This window comes from Zea mays, chromosome 9, assembly GCF_902167145.1.
Source record: "Zea mays cultivar B73 chromosome 9, Zm-B73-REFERENCE-NAM-5.0, whole genome shotgun sequence".
Classification (NCBI taxonomy): domain Eukaryota; kingdom Viridiplantae; phylum Streptophyta; class Magnoliopsida; order Poales; family Poaceae; genus Zea; species Zea mays.
Window position 1 is genome coordinate 129,007,386 of NC_050104.1, and position 20,538 is coordinate 129,027,923.

At 51.0% G+C, this 20,538-nt stretch overlaps 1 pseudogene; it reads right to left on the reverse strand.

The window, feature by feature from the left end:
- Nucleotides 1-1,174: 1,174 nt before the first annotated feature.
- Nucleotides 1,175-17,949, reverse strand: LOC103640275 (probable inactive receptor kinase At2g26730; annotated as a pseudogene).
- Between the last annotated feature and the right edge of the window lie 2,589 nt (nt 17,950-20,538).

Consider the following 20,538-nt stretch of genomic DNA (forward strand, 5'->3'; position numbering starts at 1 on the left):
TATTATTGGCGGACTCCCTTGATGGAGCCTTCCCGTGGATTGTACCGGACTTTTCACCGTCGATCACCATCTTCTTGGCGTGATCTCCCGACATCACTTCGAGCGGTTAAGCTATAATGAAGCACCGGGCTTTGATACCAATTGAAAGTCGCCTAGAGGGGGGTGAATAGGGCGAATCTGAAATTTATAAACTTAAGCACAACTACAAGCCGGGTTAGCGTTAGAAATATGAACGAGTCCGAGAGAGAGGGTGAAAAACAAATCGCGGGCAAATAAAGAGTGAGACACGATGATTTGTTTTACCGAGGTTCGGTTCTTGCAAACCTACTCCCCGTTGAGGTGGTCACAAAGACCGGGTCTCTTTCAACCCTTTCCCTCTCTCAAATGGTCACTTAGACCGAGTGAGCTTCTCTTCTCAATCAAACGGGAGTACGGGACACAAAGTCCCCGCAAGGACCACCACACAATTGGTGTCTCTTGCCTTGGTTACAATTGAGTTGATCACAAGAAAGAATGAGAAAAAGAAGCAATCCAAGCGCAAGAGCTCAAATGAACACAAGTCACTTTCTCACTAGTCACTATTTGATTTGGAATGAACTATGGACTTGGGAGAGGATTTGATCTCTTTGGTGTGTCTTGTATTGAATGCTATAGCTCTTGTAAGGTGTAGGAAGTTGGAAAACTTGGATGCAATGAATGGTGGGGTGGTTGGGGTATTTATAGCCCCAACTACCAAAACTGGCCGTTGGGAGGCTGGCTGTCGCATGGCACATCGGACAGTCCGGTGCGCCACCGAACACTGTACGATGCGCCTGCCACATCACACGGCCGTTGGATTCTAACTGTTGGAGCTTCTGTCTTCTGGGGCACCGGCCAGTCTGGTGGTGCACCGGACATGCACTGTTTACTGTCCGGTGCGCCATCTGGCTCTGCTCTGACTCTGGCACGCACTGTAGCGCATTTAATGCCTTCTGCAGACGACCGTTGGCGCGAAGTAGTCGTTGCTCCGCTGGCACACCGGACAGTCCGGTGAATTATAGCGGAGCGACCTCCAGAATTCCCGAAGGTGAGCAGTTCGGAGTTGGAGACCCTGGTGCACCGGACACTGTCCGGTGGTGCACCGGACAGTCCGGTGCGCCAGACCAGGGCACACTTCGATTGACTTTTGCTCTCTCTATTTGAATCCTTTGTCGGTCTTTTTATTGGTTTGTTGTGAACCTTTGGCACCTGTAGAACTCATAGTCTAGAGCAAACTAGTTAGTCCAATTATTTGTGTTGGGCAATTCAACCACCAAAATCAATTTAGGAAAAGGTGTAAGCCTATTTCCCTTTCACTGCTCCATCGAAGGGAGTCCGATGGAAGGGCGCATACTAAGGTCGTGGACGGCGGCGAGATGGATGGGGTCACGGAGGGGAGCTTGGGGTGGGGATCATGGGCGGGGGCGGGATGGACGGGGGAGAATCTGGGAGGCGTTGCTGGCGTGGCCGGGGACTGAGGGAGGTCGCGGATGGGAGGCGCTGTAGGATCTACTGACCGCCGGGATCTACTTCTTGTCGTCGTGACCACCTACCCCACGCGCTCGCGGTCCTCCTCTCCTCGTCGACCCGACCAGTAGTAGAGCCAAATATCTGGGCATCTATCCGCTGTCTCGTCGCGGGCGAATGCAACGGACGGCGTGATGACGCAGGGTGCCACATCGTACTTGACCAAATTTCAATTGAGAAGGAGACGCAATGACGGTGAATGCCTCACGCAATCTTGCACGGTTTCTTTTTGGTAAATGCTTCGTTCCCAATGCGCGAATGAATGAGTGGTGCCAATCCTGCTATCCGAGACGACGACTTGGACTTGGAATTCTCGAGTCTTCGCCGGATCCTCCCCTCGTGGACTCGCCGTAGTAAAAAAACCCCAGCCACACGACACAAAAACAAGCAAGGCAAATCGCAGACAGTGCAGCAGCTACGCTACGGCGACGCAATGCAAGCGCGAGGATGAAAAGAGGTTGGACACTGACCGTGGAGCATGGCAAAGAGGCTGCTGTTGGGGAGGTAGTCGTAGACGAGGTGCTTCTCGTCCTTGGAGAAGTAGTAGGCGCGAACGGGGAGCACGTTCCGGTGCTCCACCCTGCCGAGCGCCTCCATGTGCGCGTCGAACTCGCGCCGCTGCTGTGGGGGACAGATATCCCCCGGGTCCACTGGAAGGGTAAAAGACCTCACGGAAGGCCCAAGGGCCCAATAAAACGTAAGGTCACTCCTTCATGGGCCTAGAGAGGAACGACCAGTGAAGCAGATCGACATAAGGCCAGGTTGGTGCAAGCCCGGACGGCCCCACAGCGTTGAGCAAGCGACCGCAACAGAAGATCCGACTTTCCCGCGCTGAAGCCCCGTACCACGGAACCAGGCGAGGATAAGTCGGCAGAATCATAGGAAGATAGACTCAAACGGTTCACTATCTTTTAGGTGCACATTGTTATCATATCCACATGTATTGCCTCACGATCGAATATATAAGGCCTAGGGGGCACCCCTTCAGATCGATCCCACTACTCAGTCATCCACCTCAACTCTCTACGTTCTCGCTTTAGAGAGCTACCTTGTAACCCATTACACAAAGCATACTCGCCAGGACGTAGGGTGTTACGCATCTCAAAGCGGGCCAAACCTGTAAACACTGTCCATTGTTCCTCGTGCATCTGGCACGAACCATTTAGCTACAGTCGGCGACACCGTCCTACTCCTAAAACACCTTGAGGGGCAACCCCGGGTGTGCGGTCGGACACAAAACACCGACAGCTGGCGCGCCAGGTAGGGGGTGTGTCGACGATCTAAGCTAGCTCAATGGCCATCACCTTCCACAGCAAGATCACCCTCCGTCCCGGATCCGTATTCTGCTTTGGAACGATCTCATCCATAGCAGATGAAGAGGGAACTCTACACCGCATTGCAGATCCACCGAAAAAGAAGTCTCCTCCAACAAACTTCGAAAATATCGGAGAAGCGCAACCTCCAGCTTCCGGAAAAAGATCGCCTTCAGAAAGCCAGGGGCCGAGGGCTCGCTGACCCGGAGAACTCCACTGTCTACTTCCCCGACGAAAGAATGGACACAGATCGCAAGGAAGAAAGAGACCAGGAGGAAGCAAGTTGTTCTTTCCGTGCCTCCGCCCTCAAAGGAGAACGGAAAGAAGATCGCCATGACAGCCGCACCATTCTACCCCGACGTTCTTTTCATCGGGAGAGTGGAGTCGCCCCCCGTCTCCTACGACGAGCCGACCGCGGCCGGAGAAGAACCACCTCAGCGGGAATCCCGCCGACGGAGAAACCGGCGCCGAAATATTCGGCGACATCACGAGGCCGGAGAACGGGATCCGGAGCAACCTGTTTCGCGGGACGAGGTCTCGGAGATAGGAGAAACTCCGGAGGAACGCGTCTTCAGAGAACGAAGGAACTCCCCCCGACGTGATCGCCGACGAGCTCAGGAACAAGCCGAGCAAGACGCGAGGCAGCGCCGGGAAAATCCCCTCTTCGGGCGCAACCTGAATCCCGACTTCGCCCGAGCCATGAACACGCCGAGTGAAGTCGGAGGGGTACTAGCTCGGATAGCTGATGGACTCCCTCGGACTCCCGACGCCGAGGGCTATCGACGACTGTTCACCCAGGCAGCCAACCATCTTCTACCGCTCGCTCACCCGCCGAACGATCTACGACACGCCATCAACAGTCGCCGGGACGCGCGAAGCTCCATCAACGCTTCACGTGAACGACGGCATGAGAATGAGATCCGCCGCCGGGAGGAGTACGACAGGGATCATGGCATCCCAGCTCGAAGTCAGGCCACCAGAACCGAGTCAGCAACGGCCTCGACTGCGGTACTACCCGGGGACGGTCGAGGAACCACAACAACTACTCCCCTCCCCGGGACAAACATCATCCCCGACGACAGGAGGACATGTGTGGAGTGACAGCCCTTACTCCACGCCTTAGGGCCATTCAGTGGCCCCCTAACTTCAAGGTATCCAATGTCGACAAATATGAACCTAAGCAGGATCCAGGAGGCTGGCTGGCCGTCTACACCACCACCGCCTGAGCCGCCGGAGCATCCGAGGACGTGATGACTGCGTACTTACCCATTGTCCTCGGGCAAGACGCACTGCAATGGCTACGACATCTACCTCGACACTGCATCGACGACTGGAGCGACTTCAGTCGACGCTTCACCACCAACTTTCAGTCCCTCTCCGACAAACCAGCGCAACCATGGGACCTCAAATCCATCAAGCGTCGGGGGGACGAAACTCTCCGGTCATACCTCAAAAGGTTCCAGACCATGAGAAATCGTATCCCCGAGGTCACGGAGGCGGCCGTGATCGAGGACTTCTACAGAGGATCCAATGACTCGGCCTTCGTCCGAGCCATACTGCAAAAAGCGCCGACTACCTCCGAGCAGTTGTTCCGGGAAGCCGACCTCTACATCACCGCCGGCGAGCGAGCTCAAGACCTCATTGGGGGGAGCGAAGCCCGCACCGGCAGCACCACGACGTGACGCGAACCAGCAACCCGACAAACGCTGGGAGAAGAGACCGCACGAAGAAGTGCACGCCGCCGGACCACCTACCTCTCGCGCCTAGGGAGGACCTCGCGGAGGCGAGCACACGCTAGACGACATCCTTGACGCCCAGTGCCTGTACCACAAGGACATGCGCCACACCCTTCGGAACTGCAGGGACTTCAAGCACTCCGTCGGACACGGCCGACCCTTCCAACCTCTACCTCCTCCTCCGCCGTGGGGAGGACCAGAAGAACCACGACAACCCCAGCAGCAGGAGGAGGGAGGAGGAGGAGCCTTCCCACGTGTTGACAGGGAGGTCAACGTCATCTTCGGCGGACACGGATCGCAGGACAACAGAAGACAACAAAAGCTCAACGATCGCCAGATATTGATGGCGACCACCGGTCCTCCCGCTCCGTACCGATGGTCGGAGCACCCGATCACTTTCACTCGGGCAGATCAATGGCTCAACTTCGACCACCCAGGCAAATACCCGCTCCTCGTCGATCCGGTGATCCGAGAGAGCAGGGTGAAAAAGGTGTTAGTGGACGGGAGGAGCAGCATCAACGTCACCTTCCCCCGGACACTCTAAGGCTTGGGAGTTCACCTCAAAGAGCTCCGTGAGTCAGACACTCCTTTCTTCGGTATCATGCCGACTGAAGGGGAATACCCGCTGGGCCACATCTACATGCCCGTCACCTTCGGAACTCCGGAGAACTACAGAACCGAGTTCCTGAGGTTCGAAGTGGCCAACTTCGACTGCGGGTACAACGCCATCATCGGGAGGCCAGGATTGGCAAAATTCATGGCCATCCCGCATTACACGTACATGATATTGAAGATGCCAGGACCACAACAAATCATAACTGTACGCGCTGACTTCCAAGGCGCTGCAGAATGTTTTCGAGTGGCCATCCAAGCAGCCCTCACCACAAAACCATCGCCGACTTCTTCAGCGCAGGCGAACTCTAAGCCTGAGGAAGACCTTGCGGCACCGGCGAATGAAGCTCAAGCCGCGACCTCTATGCGGCCGACTGAAGAAACTAAAAGGATCAACCTGGGGTTTGCTGATGAACGCAAGACCGCCATCATCAGCTCCAGCCTGGACGATAAATAGGAAGGCGCGCTCGTCCGGTTTCTGCAAGACAACCGAGACGTATTCGCGTGGCAACCTGCGGATATGCCGGGAGTCCTGAGAGAACTGGCCGAGCACAAATTGAAGGTCTACCCCCAGGCAAGGCCGATTCGGCAAAAACTACGTCGCTTCACGCCCGACAAAAGAGAGGCCATTCGCGCTGAGATGGCTCGCTTGGTCGCGGCTGGGTTTATTAGAGAGGTGTTACATCCCGAGTGGTTAGCCAACCCTGTTCTTGTACTCAAAAAGAATAAAGTGGATTGGCGCATGTGCGTCGACTATACAGATCTCAACAAACATTGTCCAAAGGACCCCTTCGGGCTCCCTAGGATAGATCAGGTGGTAGACTCCACCGCTGGATGTTCTGTGATGTCTTTCCTAGACTGCTATTCCGGATACCATCAGATTAGTTTGGCAAAGGAAGACGAGGAAAAAACAGCATTCATCACTCCATTCGGTGCTTTTTGCTATACCTCCATGCCGTTTGGCCTCAAAAACGCTGGAGCGACTTATCAGAGAGCCATTCAAACATGCTTAGCCGATCACTGGGGCAAGCGTGTGGAAGCTTACGTAGATGATGTGGTAATCAAAACGGAGAACTCGGAAAACTTCATCGAAGACTTACAGCTGGTTTTCAACAGCCTGCGGCGGTATCGATGGAAGCTTAATCCCAAAAATGTGTCTTTGGCGTACCAGTAGGAAAGCTACTCGGATTTATTGTCAGCCACCGGGGAATTGAAGCTAATCCGGATAAGATTGAAGCTATCCTGAAAATGGAGGCACCACGATCACAAAAGAAGGTTCAGCGACTTACCGGATGTATGGCAGCTCTGAGCAGATTTATATCCAGGCTGGGAGAAAAAGGTTTACCATTTTACAAGCTACTCAAGAAAGTGGATAAGTTTCAGTGGACTTCAGAAGCACAGGAAGCTCTAGATGCACTGAAAAAATTCTTGACAACGCCACCAGTACTGAAGCCGCCACGGCGAGCCACATCAACTCAACCAACCGAAGATCTGTTGCTGTATATCTCTTGCACGACTCACGTGGTAAGCACCGCGTTGGTAGTCGAGCGAGCAGAAGAAGGACATGCCTACCCAGTGCAACATCCTGTTTATTTCATCAGTGAAGTTCTGGGTCCCTCGAAGAAAAAGTATCCTCAAGTTCAGAAGCTATTATATGCAGTACTTCTAACTGCCCGCAAGCTACATCACTACTTTGACGACCACAAAGTCATAGTAGTCACTGGTTTTCCGATAGGGGATATTCTTCACAACAAGGAAGCCATTGGCCGAATAGCAAGTGGGCTTGTGAGCTGGGATCTCATGACATTGAATTTCGACCTCGCACTGCCATCAAAACTCAAGCATTGGTTGACTTCGTATCAGAATGGACTGAACAACAAGTAACAGAGAACCCAGAAATTGCAGAAGTATGGCAGATGTATTTTGATGGCTCGCTGAAGCTGCAGGGAGCAGGCGCGGGAATCCTCTTCATCGCACCTGGAGGCGAGCACCTCAAATATGCCCTCCAGTTGCTATTTCCAGCCTCTAACAATGCAGCCGAGTATGAAGCTTTGATCCATGGACTGAACATCGCCATATCATTAGGCATCAAGAGACTGATGGTATACAGAGATTCTTTGGTAGTCATAAGCCAGATAAACAAAGAATGAGACTGTTCGAATGATTCAATGGGAAAATACTGCACGGCCGTCCGAAAACTAGAAGATAAATTTGAAGGTCTGGAATTTCATCATGTAGAAAGAGATCGAAACATGGTAGCCGATGTATTGTCCAAGTTAGGATCCAGTCAAACTCAGGTCCCACCCGGAGTCTTTGTACAAGAAATACCACAGCCAAGCATCTCAATGGATCAGGCAGAAGAGTGTAATATCATGAATCAACCAGAGCCAGGCTCCGACGACTGGAGAAGGCTGATCATCAGATATATAAAGAATGAAGAGGAACCAGACGATAAAAATGCAGCCGAGCGCATCGCTAGACAGTCATCTCACTACACGCTCATTGGGGAGACACTATACAGAAGGGGCGCATCAGGCATCTTCATGAAATGCATCCTCTCATCTATTGGGAAGCGACTTCTAGATGAGGTCCATGTTGGACAATGTGGAATACACGCAGCGTCCAAGACACTGGTCGGGAAGGTCTTCAGGTCGGGATTCTATTGGCCAACGGCAAAAAGTGATGCTGTCGAGTTAGTTCGGAGGTGCGAAGCTTGCCAGTACTTGTCAAAGCAACAACATCTACCAGCACAGCAACTGCAGACCATACCGATGACTTGGCCCTTCGCATGCTGGGGGCTAGATATGATTGGACCTTTCAAGAAAGCTCAAGGAGGATACACCCACATGCTGGTAGCAATCGACAAATTCACTAAATGGATAGAGTTCAAACCCATTGCTTCTTTAACCTCAGCTAAAGCCATGGAATTCATACAAGACATAATATTCAGGTTCGGAATACCGAACAGTATCATAACCGACCTGGGATCCAACTTCACAAGTTCAGAGTTCTTCGATTTCTGCGAGCAAAAAAGCATTCAGGTCAAGTACGCTTCGGTAGCACACCCGAGAGCCAACGGGCAGGTCGAACGAGCTAATGGGATGATATTGGAGGCACTCAGGAAAAAGGTCTTCGATAAAAATGAAAAGTTCGCAGGAAAGTGGATAAGGGAATTGCCCTACGTTGTTTGGAGCCTAAGAACCCAACCTAGCTGAGCTCTTCATGGAAACACTCCTTTCTTCATGGTCTATGGGTCAGAGGCAGTACTACCTGCTGATCTCAAGTTTGGGGCGCCAAGGTTGATCTTTGAAAGCATAGCAGAGGCCGAAGCAACTAGGCTGGAAGATGTTGATGTACTCGAAGAAGAGCGGCTGAACGTAGTAATTCAATCGGCACAGAACCAGCAGACTCTGAGACGCTATCACGACAAGGCCGTGCGACAACGATCCTTTTCAGTGGGAGATTTCGTCCTCTGCCGAATTCTAACGGGGGAGGGACGGCACAAGTTATCGCCCTTATGGGAAGGACCATTCATAGTAGCAGAAGTCACTCGGCCGGGATCATATCGTCTCACTCAAATGGACGGCACAGAAATTGGGAACTCCTGGAATATAGAACACCTCAGGAAGTTTTATCCCTAGTTGTATTTCAAAAGCTATCGAGACGACAATGTACTCTGTAAAATGGGAAATATGTCATCAATAAAGAAAGGCTTCAAGAATACTCAGTTTGCTCATGATTGACTTGCATTCTTACTTAACTCAGGGTGACCACTATGCCCTGCTAACGGAGCAATCGGCTTAAGTCGGCAACGACTTAAGACGGTGCAACATGCTCGCGCTTACTTAACTCAGGGTGACCACTATGCCCTGCTAACGGAGCAATCGGCTTAAGTCGGCAATGACTTAAGACGGTGCAACATGCTCGTGCTTACTTAACTCAGGGTGGCCGCTATGCCCTGCTAACGGAGCAATCAGCTTAAGTCGGCAACGACTTAAGACGGTGTAACATGCTCGCGCTTACTTAACTCGGGGTGACCACTATGCCCTACTAATGGAGCAATCGGCTTAAGTCGGCGACGACTTAAGACGGTGCAACATGCTCGCGCTTACTTAACTCGAGGTGACCACTATGCCCTACTAACAGAGCAATCGGCTTAAGTCGGCAACGACTTAAGACGGTGCAACACGCTCGCGCTTACTCAACTCAGGGTGATCACCATGCCCTATTAACAAAAGCAATCGATTTAAGTCAGCAACAACTTAAGGCGATTTCGCATGCTTACGATTACTCATATAGGGGTGACTTCTATACCCCGTAAACAAGTTTCAAAACCATCACGCAGCATTTTACTACTGCAAATTTACGTACTGTTGAATTCTAAAACAATAGGAGAGTAGCAATATCATTCAAATGCTGAACTGGTGTCCTCTAACAAATATCCGACCATGCTAACCGCGCGCTCAAAGCACGCAAAATATTTCTCTATTTTGCAATATCTTTCTCAGGAGCAACCGACGAAGAAGGGCGACTTGAGGAATCAGGAGCAGCGTTCACGTCAGCCCTTATGTCTTCAGGAACAACCACGCCGGGTCTCCTCATCAAGATTCGCCCCGCGCGAATGGCTTTATCCATGGCTCTGTCGCGCTAGGCTCTCAGAGTAATGGAAGTTTCTTCAGCAACTTTGGCAGTCAATTGAGCGGTCTCTAGCTCCTGGGCGATGGATTTCTTGGAAGCATGGAATTCTTTGATAGCAGCATCCTTAGCCGATATCAACTGCCTGAGACGGATCACATCATCCGTGGATTCCTGTAGCTTACAACGATGATTGTCTAACTCCTCCATGGTAAAGCGATGGCTCCTCTCCAGGATGGTCAACGAGTTGCTAGAATCACGATACAGTCTGTCAAGATTGTCGTGAGAAGCGACAAGGGCACTTTTTTCTTCCTGCAAACAAGAATCAACTCCTTCAAACATCAAGCAAGAAATAAGAACACAACAATACAAGGCACAGTTTCACAAGTCACCTTTTCAGAATCAAGCTGAGCGCGAAGAGTAGAGTTCAGCGTCTTAGCGTCATTTAGAGCAGCAGAGACCTGGGCCAGCTCAGTCTGGCTTTGAGAATACTTTTCCTCAAAATCAGAACACCGCTGGACCAGTTCAGCCTGACCTTGAGAATGTTTTTCTTCAAGAATGGAAATCTGCCGAGCCATATCTAGCAAGAGACAATCAAGCAAAAAGAGTCAAAGTGTAAAGCAGTTCAATAAGGTAGACGAAGAGAAGCAAAAGAGTACTAACCAGCATTCGTCGCCTCCAAGTCAGAGACACGATGTTCGAGCAACACCGGATTCCAACGTGCCAGAGACGAAGCTCCTTCTGGAATAGAAACACCTTGCAACCTCAGCTGACTAGCCATCCCGTCCACCAATGCCTGATATGGAGAACAGATGAGCGTAATGACAGCAGTTCGTACGGTGTAAAAGTCAGGCCAGAATATATCACAGTACCTGGAGATTGGAGAAGAACGAAGGGACTCCCAAATCGTGAGAGATCAATTGATGACCTGGCATAAGGTCGCCACCCGAAGCAGCTTGCAATGAACCAGCAAGGACCAACTCGGTACCATCAACAGAGCCCAAAACTTGGTCAGCGGGAACGCTAGCCTCTAAAGCGACTCCCTGGCCCAAAGCTTGGGCTACCACCATGCAACCGGAGCGCGGAGAAGATCCTGCGTGAACATCCATGGAAGTACAAGAGGGAGACTCCGCTCGGACACCCTCGGGGGCTGGGCTATAGTTTGCGCTACCCACTTGAGCCGGATCATCTCCGGCAGTACCCTCGGGGGCTGGGCAGTGGCTTGCGTTTCCCACCCGAGCCGAGTCATCCCCGGCAACATCCTCGGGGGCTGGGCAAGTGTCAACACCATCCTTGAGGACCAAGTTCTCCGCAGTAGCCGCCTCTAAGGCTGAAGGTCCCTCAGTTACTTCCATAAGACCAAGACGATCCAAGTCAGTCTCCTGACCCTCAAGACCGCGCTCTAAGGTCGATGAGGCGCGGGATGACCCCAACCCAGCGTTGAACACATCAGCACAAACCTCCGTCACACCATCATCCGCTGGCTCTGAAAACAGATCTTCTAGAACCATATCTTCAAGAGTCTGATCAAAGTTTGCCAGGGACAATTCTTGTAGACCAATAAGGGCAGACAGAGCAGGAGAAGGAACTCCACTACTTCCCCCATTGGCGACATACTGCCGACTGTTCTTCCGAGTCAAAGGGACCTCATCTTCTTCCTCCCCGTCGTTTTCATCAGCAACACAGACAACACACCCATTGGGGTCAGCAGCAGATGGAGCACACCCATTGGGGTCAGCAGCAGATGGTGCACCCCCATTGGGGTCAGCAGCAAATGGAACACCCCCATTGGGATCAGCGTCAGTAAACTCAGGCACGGGAACTTCCTCAGTAGCAGGAACCGAAGGACCAGCATCCCGATCCAAACTAGATACTCGCCGAAGACATCTCTTTTACTTTTTCTGCTCATCAGCAGGAGAATCAAGTTGATTGGCTCGGCAAGGGCGTCTCGGGCGAACACTGACAGGCTTCTGAATATCCAAGGTTATACCAGCTTCTGGGAGAGGTGCCACCACCAATGTCCCAGCAAGAGCAGCATCAGAAGAGTCCTCAGCCAGCATATCGAGCATAGCACTTATCTCTGCATCACTAGGATCCAAAGGCACCTCAAAGTGGACCTGCCGTTCATCATCAAGAATTTCCCCGAGCGAGGCAACCAAGGCGCTAACTTCTTCAGCAGAGGGTCGCACTCTAAGGCCCAAACCGCCATCAGCGACAGGTGGATTCGACACAAAAAGAGTGAAGGCCTTGGGAGGAGGCAGGTTCCAGGCTGAGTATGCCACTGGGGCACCAACATTTGATACCTTGCCTCTAAGAATCATCTCAAGTCGGTTCACCAAGTCTATAGAGGGAATTCTTCTGTTGGTAACCCGAGTTGAGTCAGCTAGGCCTCGGTACAGATAAGCCGGGTATGCCCTGTCCTTCAACGGCTGAATGTTCTTGAAGACAAAATCAGCAACCACAGCCTCAGCAGTCAGACCCCTCTCTTTCAGCAGTCCAACTTCAGCTAGCAAAGCCCCTGCCTCAGCTACCTCCTGATCCATGGGGGACTCGGTCCAACTTGGAGTGCGAACATCCGGCTGTCTTCCCGACCGTGGGGGGAGAGAATTTCTGTGGTTCTCAACAATAAACCACTCCAAGCGCCATCCCTTGATGCTGTCTTTGAGAGGGATTTCAAGATATTCAGTCTTCCTCCCACGGTGCATCTCCAAACTAGCACCCCCAACCAGCTGATGTTGCCCCCCGGCCATTCCAGGGCGACAATGATACAAATACTTCCACAATCCAAAATGTGGCAGCACGCCAAGAAAAGCTTCGCATAAATGAACATAAATGGAAATTTGCAGAATGGAATTGGGATTCAGATGGGTCAAATTAAGACGATAGAAATCAAGGAGGCCACGGAAAAAAGGGAGAAATGGGAAGACCGAGACCGCGGAGAAGAAAAGGAACATAAATCACGGATTTGTGGGTATCCTTTGTCGGAAAAGTGACCCCATGGCAAATCCGCCAAGAACAGAGCTCCCTCGGGGGAAGGACCTCGATGGACATGAAATGGAGAAGGTCAGGCTTAGAGACAACAGACATATGGTTACCTACGAAAGGCAACTGGCTGTTGGGGTCAATGGGGGGAATCACCGCGGCGGATGAACTCGAGGCTTTTCGCTTGGGCGCCATCTCAACTCTACTGGCGAACAGAGCGAGAGCCGAATCGCAGAGAGGATCTGGAGGCAGGAAAGCAAGAACTAGGGCACGGAAAGCAGAGGCGGTTGAAAGCGCAGTACTTATGGGATATTCCTGAGTCAGATACCGTTTCCAAAAGCGCCCAGTCAGCACCCGGTAGTTACGTCCAAAACACCGGCGTGCCACGTTGTCACCCAGCGGTTACTTCTAAAACCGCATTGTGCCACATCATCACTCGGCTATTATCCTCAAAGTGGCCGACACAGCCCGTTCTAACTCGGTTGTTATTTCTAAAACACCGACGTTACCACCAGTCATCCGGCGGTTACCTCTAACACGCCAACGTTGCCCTCAGTCGCTCGGCAGTTATCTCTAAAACTCTGACGTCGTCCTCAAGTCACTCGGCAGTTACCTCTAAAACGCCGACGTCGTCTTCAGTCGCTCGACAGTTACCTCTAAAACGCCGACGCCGTCTTCAGTCGCTCGGCAGTTACCTCTGAAACACCGGCATCGTCTTCAGTCGCTCGGCTGTTACCTCTAAAAGCGCCGACGCGGTCATCAGTCATTCCGACGCTGACATGGCTTCGTCATCACTCGGACGCTATTTCAAATGCGTAAATGTTGACAAAAATAGCTCGGCCATCACCCCCAAAAGCGTCGATATGATGCCCGAGTTATTTAATTACTATTCTAAAGGAGTCAACTTCACAAATAAGGCGGGTGGAGGAATGATTCAAGAACTCCAAGCTACGCCATAATCATAGCAGATAGAGAACATCACGGGCAATAAATATCACGACAGAGATTAAATGACTACGAAGCAAAGTAATCAGCACAGAAGAGACGAAACCATTTTTCATTAAGGGAAGCTATCATACTTACAAATCAACTCATCATGAGTTGATACTTCCCTACTACTACTACTACTACAATTACTACTACTACACTACACTATACTACTCTACACTACTAAATACTACTACATTATTTCACTATACTATACTAACATCTAAAGACCAGTGGCATCTAGCCACTGGCCCTGTTGCTGCCCTTGCTGCTGCCGCCACCGTTGCTGCCCCTGCTGCTGTCGCCGTTGCCACCCTTGCTGTCGCCGTCACCGTCATCGCCGCCATTGTCTCCGTCGTCGTCGTCGTCATCGTCATCGTCCTCGCCATCGCCGCCACCGTCCTCCTCAGACAAGTCCTCCTCGTCCGAGGAGTACTCCGACTCATCCGAGCCTTCGAGCCCAGAGCGCTCGATGGCCCGGATGTAAGTCCAGACCTCAACGGCAATCCCCTGGGAGTCGTCCGAATCGTCGGACGACGTCGGGGGAGAGACGGGAGCCGGAGACCCCTCGGTCTCGGAGGAGAACTCCTCCTCCGAGTATTCCGAGTCGCCAAAATCCTCCGAGGGAGGAGTCGGCTCGCGCTTGTGTTTGTTGCTCTTGCCCATGGTGGAAATGAAAGAAGAGGAAGAAAGCAAGCAGCGGAGAACAACAAGAGATGTGAAAAAACCAGAGAGGCAGAGGCACTATTTATAGAGGAAGAAGGCAACCGCTCACCTCCTACCACGGTCACTGAACAGTCGCAAAGTATTCAATATACGCTTCAACCCGTCTGAAGATACGTCAGGCGGCTGACGCCGTTTCACGCAACACAACACCCATTGGGACTCCAGTCAACCGCGCGGGCGATATGATTACACCCGCCGTCACATCACATTACTACTCAGAAGCAGCCGGCTAAAACACTCAGCATACTAAGCCGTCCCTTGCCCACACCCATTGGGGGGACGCCCAGGAATTATCAGTATATTTTTCAAAACTGTCACATCCGTGCAGGACATGCAATGAATACCTCAAGACAAAAATGAGATATCAGTAAGGATCAAAGGAAAGCCAAATATAGCTGGTGAAGTACAAAATCTGACCGACAGAAGCGACGTGAAGACTAGCCAGGAAACGTCCATCAAATGTCCAATCAGTCGCAGAGCAAATAAATTGCACCACCTAGCAAGATATGGGCGGATCACGAACTCGGCTACAAAAGACAAAATACATGCTGACCTCTAAAGCATAATATTGATGACATAATGCTGACCTCTAAGGCATTCGAAAAAAAGAAAGGATTACTCTCAGCAAAAAGACACGAAATGAAGACCTTCGAGTGGATTATCTTCAAAAATCCACTCGAAGCTCGGGGCTACACCCATTGGGTGCACCTCCAGTGCACCCAATGAATCACCATTTCAAGAGAAAACAACACCAGCTTCTAAGGCATAAGGCAAGATTGAAGGCAAGATTAACCTCCAACCAAAGTGCAAGTGGAGAATAAAAATAATTTCTGATGAAGACCTTCGAGTGGATTATTTCCCAAAATCCACTCGAAGCTCGGGGGCTACACCCATTGGGTGCACCTCCGGTGCACCCAATGAAGTTCAGGGTCCTGCAATATGAAATGCCGACCTCTAAGGCACAAGCATGAAACAAGGCTCCAGTTTACGGGTGGTCAAAGCAGAAGGAGACAGTAAGAAATCGTTTTTACCAGACTGTTTGGAAAGCATTTCTTGTCATAAACAAAGACCGCAAGGCAGACCTAGGATCTTTGGGCCGATTATCTCAAAATCAGCCCGAAGATCGGGGGCTTGTGGGGGACAGATATCCCCCGGGTCCACTGGAAGGGTAAAAGACCTCATGAAAGGCCCAAGGGCCCAATAAATCGTAAGGTCACTCCTTCATGGGCCTGGGGAGGAACGACCAGTAAAGCAGATCGACATAAGGCCGGGTTGGTGCAAGCCCGGACGGCCCCACATCGTTGAGCAAGCGACCGCAACAGAAGATCCGACTTTCCCGCGCTGAAGCCCCGTACCACGGAACCAGGCGAGGATAAGTCGGCAGAATCATAGGAAGATAGACTCAAACGGTTCACTATCTTTTAGGTGCACATTGTTATCATATCCACATGTATTGCCTCACGGTCGAATATATAAGGCCTAGGGGGCACCCCTTCAGATCGATCCCACTACTCAGCCATCCACCTCAACTCTCTACGTTCTCGCTTTAGAGAGCTACCTTGTAACCCATTACACAAAGCATACTCGCCAGGACGTAGGGTGTTACGCATCTCAAAGCGGGCCGAACCTGTAAACACTGTCCATTGTTCCTTGTGCATCTGACACGAACCATTTAGCTACAGTCGGCGACACCGTCCTACTCCTAAAACACCTTGAGGGGCAACCCCGGGTGTGCGGTCGGACACAAAACACCGACAGCTGCACCGCCACGTCCTTGAGCCGCTTCACCACCACCGTCGTGCCTTCCTCCAGCACCGCCTTATACGACGTCCCCACGCTGCCTTTGCCCAGCACCTCCGCCAACGCGCGCAACAGGTCCTCCAAGTCGAAGCTGTACATGGCGCCCTTCCCAACGAACACCAGTCGGCTCTGCTCCCATGCGGCGGCGGCCGCCGCCGCCTCGACTGTCGCGGCTGACCCGAACGCGTCGCCTCCGAGGTCCTCCTTGGACGAGGACGTCAAGACGCCGCCCACGTCGGACGCCGGTGGGGGCTGCCCCCTGGCTGCCGTGGATGTCGCGGGCGTCGGCGCCACGACGTTTGGACACCACGCAGAGCACGGTGGCGATGAGGAGGAGGAGCCCCACCACTACGCCGCCCACGACGATGCCCGCGATTGTGGCCCCGGAGAGCTTCCGCTTCTTGGATGAGCCCGGCGCGGGGCCGGGCCCGCCGGGCGACGGCGCTGGGGAAAGAACGGGCTGCTACAGGGCGGAAACAGGTCCCCGCAGAGCTGGAGGTTCCCGACGAAGGATTCCCGCGGGAAGTGCGAGAGCGATTTGGGGATGGAGCCGTTGAGGTTGTTGTCGGAGACGTCGAAGGAGCCGAGACCCGTGATGCTGATGCTGGGAATGCTCCGGAGAGGCGGTTGCCGTCGAGCCTGAGCACGCGTAGCGCGGTGAGGCTGTTGAGCGCGAAGGGGATGGGGCCTGACAAGTTGTTGCAGGAGAGGACCAGGCGCTCGAGGCCGCCGAGCCTCTGGATTCCCGGCGGGATGGGGCCGGACAGCAGGTTGTGCTGCAGGAACAACGCCTCGAGGCCCGGCAGCTGCAGCACGTCGTTGGGGATGGTCTCGAGGACGCGGTTGGAGCGGAGCGAGAGCGCGCGGAGGTTGTTGAGCCGGCCGAGCGCGGCGGGCGGGCGGGATGCGAGGAGCGCCATCGAAGGAAGGAGGAATCGAGCGCGGCGGGCGAGCGGGATGCGAGGAGCGCTCGAAGGAAGGAGTGCGACAAAACCGCGGTCGAGCGGCGGCGGTGGGGAGGAGGGTGGGGGATTCGCGGGCGTTGGGGAGGAGGGTGGGGATCCGCGGGCGAGGCGGGAGCCGGCAGAACGTGCACCAGTGGACGCCTACAATACATACTTAATTAGTAGTAAATATATATATATATACTCTGAAATCATATGCTCAGCGGGACCTGAATAACACCTGAGCAGATAAGAGATGCATGTTTTGTGACAAGGTTGAGAGACTACAACATGTCTGATGTGTGCCATTTGTTTCAGGCTTTGAGCTTGGGAGGTGCAGTGCAGGAGTGGCTCGAACAGGATGAGCTGCTAGTCGCATCGCATGGGTCCACTGACACTGTGATCGGACCGAGCTCCATACAGAACAGGCGTCTTCGGAGTTCTTCCGCCTTCATCATCATCCAGCGCATGCGCCGAATGGTCAGATGATCATAAAAGCACTACCCTTTACCATGGGTTCATTCGCCGAATGCTTCTTGAGTTGTATGAGGCTGGAACCGATCTGCCCTATCTTAGTTCTGATGATTGTACTATATATAATGCTTGTGCATCACCCACCAGATGATTGGGGAATAATCCGTCTGTTTGGTTGCTGAACGGTGGTAGCATGGCCGGTATGTGAGGAGCCAGATATCTTGGACACAGGCTCTATTCATACATAGTCTTTTGTTTGGTTGTTTGTATTAGTGCATTCAAGATAAATACATCTCGTGCTTGGTAATCTACATCAGAACACATGTATAAAAGAAGAGTGCGTAAATAATTTTTTCAAATATTATACAACACGTATAGTCTAGTTTTATTCGTAAAATTTTGAGGATCATGAATATAAAATTGATTTGATGATTAAATCTTTTAATTAGAAAATCTAATAAAAAACAACCTTAAAAGCTTTCTCGTTTTGCGTGCAAATACATGAAGTTGCATGGCCTGCGCCTGCTTGCGCGGAGATGCCCACAGGCTGCGTATGCCGGGAGCCTGGCTGCGCCCCTAGTTTTGTATCTATTCAGCCGGTACGTGATGGGAAGTCAACCAAATGTCACCTGCTTTGAGACTCCACGGCTGCAGGTGCATGCTCGCGTGCTCTAACCAAACAGATGGAATAAGGACCAGAAAATGGCACTATTAGTTCTGATGCTTTACTCTCCAAATCTCGGACCGAACAATTGTAGGCTTGGGAAAGGTTGTGCCCTTTCCTTCTACGGACCACAATATCCGTTCTGTATGTCACTTGTTTATTAAAACGGGGTATAATAATCCAGTACTTGATTCCCAGAGGGTTTAAACAATCCCGAGGATCCGCCGCTACATTTGAACTGACCTTTTTTTTCTTCTCTCTGGGGACATGATTGAGTTACATTTTTTTAAAACTCCATGCATGATGTCAAGGTTAAGGGGTGTTTGGTTTTTATGAACTAATTTTTAGTTCCATCATTTTATTTTATTTTAGTTCCTAAAATGTCAAATATAGAAATTAAAAATTTTAATTTGTATATTTGACAATTTATGTACTAAAAATTAGTCCATAAAAACCAAACAACCCCTTACTCAGTGCATATACCGAAATATGTTAAAGGATGTTTGAAGACTGGCAAAATACAGAGAGAATTATCTATTTTGTAATCTGTCTTTCTTTTATAGCACTCGTTTTTTTAAAAAAATGTCTAGCATTGAGCTGAAATTTTAAATGTATGTTCTTCTATGTAGTAGAAGCATGTAGTGTCCAGTACGAAAATAAACAAAGAAGAAAAGTATAAATATCACAACTAGACTTGTAAATTAAAATATGCTATTTTAAAACTATTTTTGTTTTATTTCAATTTTCTTCTTTTTTGCATTTTCTTTTCTATTTTCCTTTTTGCTTGCTACATAAAAAAACTACAAACTAAAAAGGGAAATTGGTACCATTACCCTTGTTCTAGGTTCCAAATGTCTAGTTGCTCTCATAGTGTCGCCAACACATTTGCTCCTGATATTCGATATCATGTTCTCTGTCTACTCTTGTTCCAAGTGTTGTTACCTTCTGTTATGATTCTCTAAGACAAAACTAAATAAAAGCACAATGTAAAGACAAAAATATCCTCACCTTATTCTCATGTACTGGTTCAATCAAAGATGTCTCACCTTATCCTCATTCGATGTGGTTCCCATGGAACCCTAACCACAGTAAGGGCGACGGCGGGTGGCGGGCGGTCAGAGGGAGACGACGATCGAGAGCACACAGACAGCGGTGCTCAACATGCAGGAGGCAATAGGTAGGCTCCACGTGAGGGAGGCGACGGGTAGGTGGGCTTGGTGTGCGGGCGACGAAGGTGGCGGGAGGTCAGGCTCCTCATGTGGGCGGCAAGGCACCATAGACAGCAACAAGTACTGACCTTGGATTCTTCTTCTAAAATGTTGTTAGGTCGATATGTTTAGGGAAGGAAATTTAACCCGTGGACTCGAAACATGACACGTATCCGATTGAGCGGGTACGAATGAAGATGTTAGCCCATGGGTGCACCTGCACCTGACCCAAAGTTTCGCGGGTTTGGGTGGGGATTTCTATTTCAACCTACGGGTGACCCGCACCCGACCCGAATTTTGGTTTATTCTTTACTTTGCGCAAAAATGGTTTGAAAGCCGTCTAGAGGGGGTGAATATGTGAAACCGGAAATTTAACACTTAAAATACAAACTTCAACCCTAGTTAGGGGTTAGAACGAGAATGAGAACAATCTAAGTGAGGGAGAGAAGTTCTTCTTGCTAAAGTTGCTCTAATGAATGCAGAATAACTTTGGGAGCAACTCAATTGATATGAGATAAAGTACAAGCAAGAGAACAAGGGAGGGGAGAGGAAGAAACAAATCACAAATGGAATCAACATAAGAACATGGGTGATTTGTTTTTCGAGGTTCGGTTCTGAAGAACCTACTCCCTGTTGAGGAGTCCAGTAAGGACGGGTCTCTTTCAACCTTTCCCTCTCTCAAATGGTCACCTAGACCGATTGAGTGTTCTTTCTTAATCTCGAAGGACACTTAGTCCTCGCAAGGATCACCACACAATTTGACATCTCTTGTTAGCATTACAAATGTGAGAATGGGTGTGAGAGTGAGAATGGAACTCAAGAACAAGAGCGCAAGAACTTGCAACAACTCAAGAACACAAGGCACTAGGTCTCTCTAACTCAAATCGTTCGAATGCAGCGGTTGTGTGGATT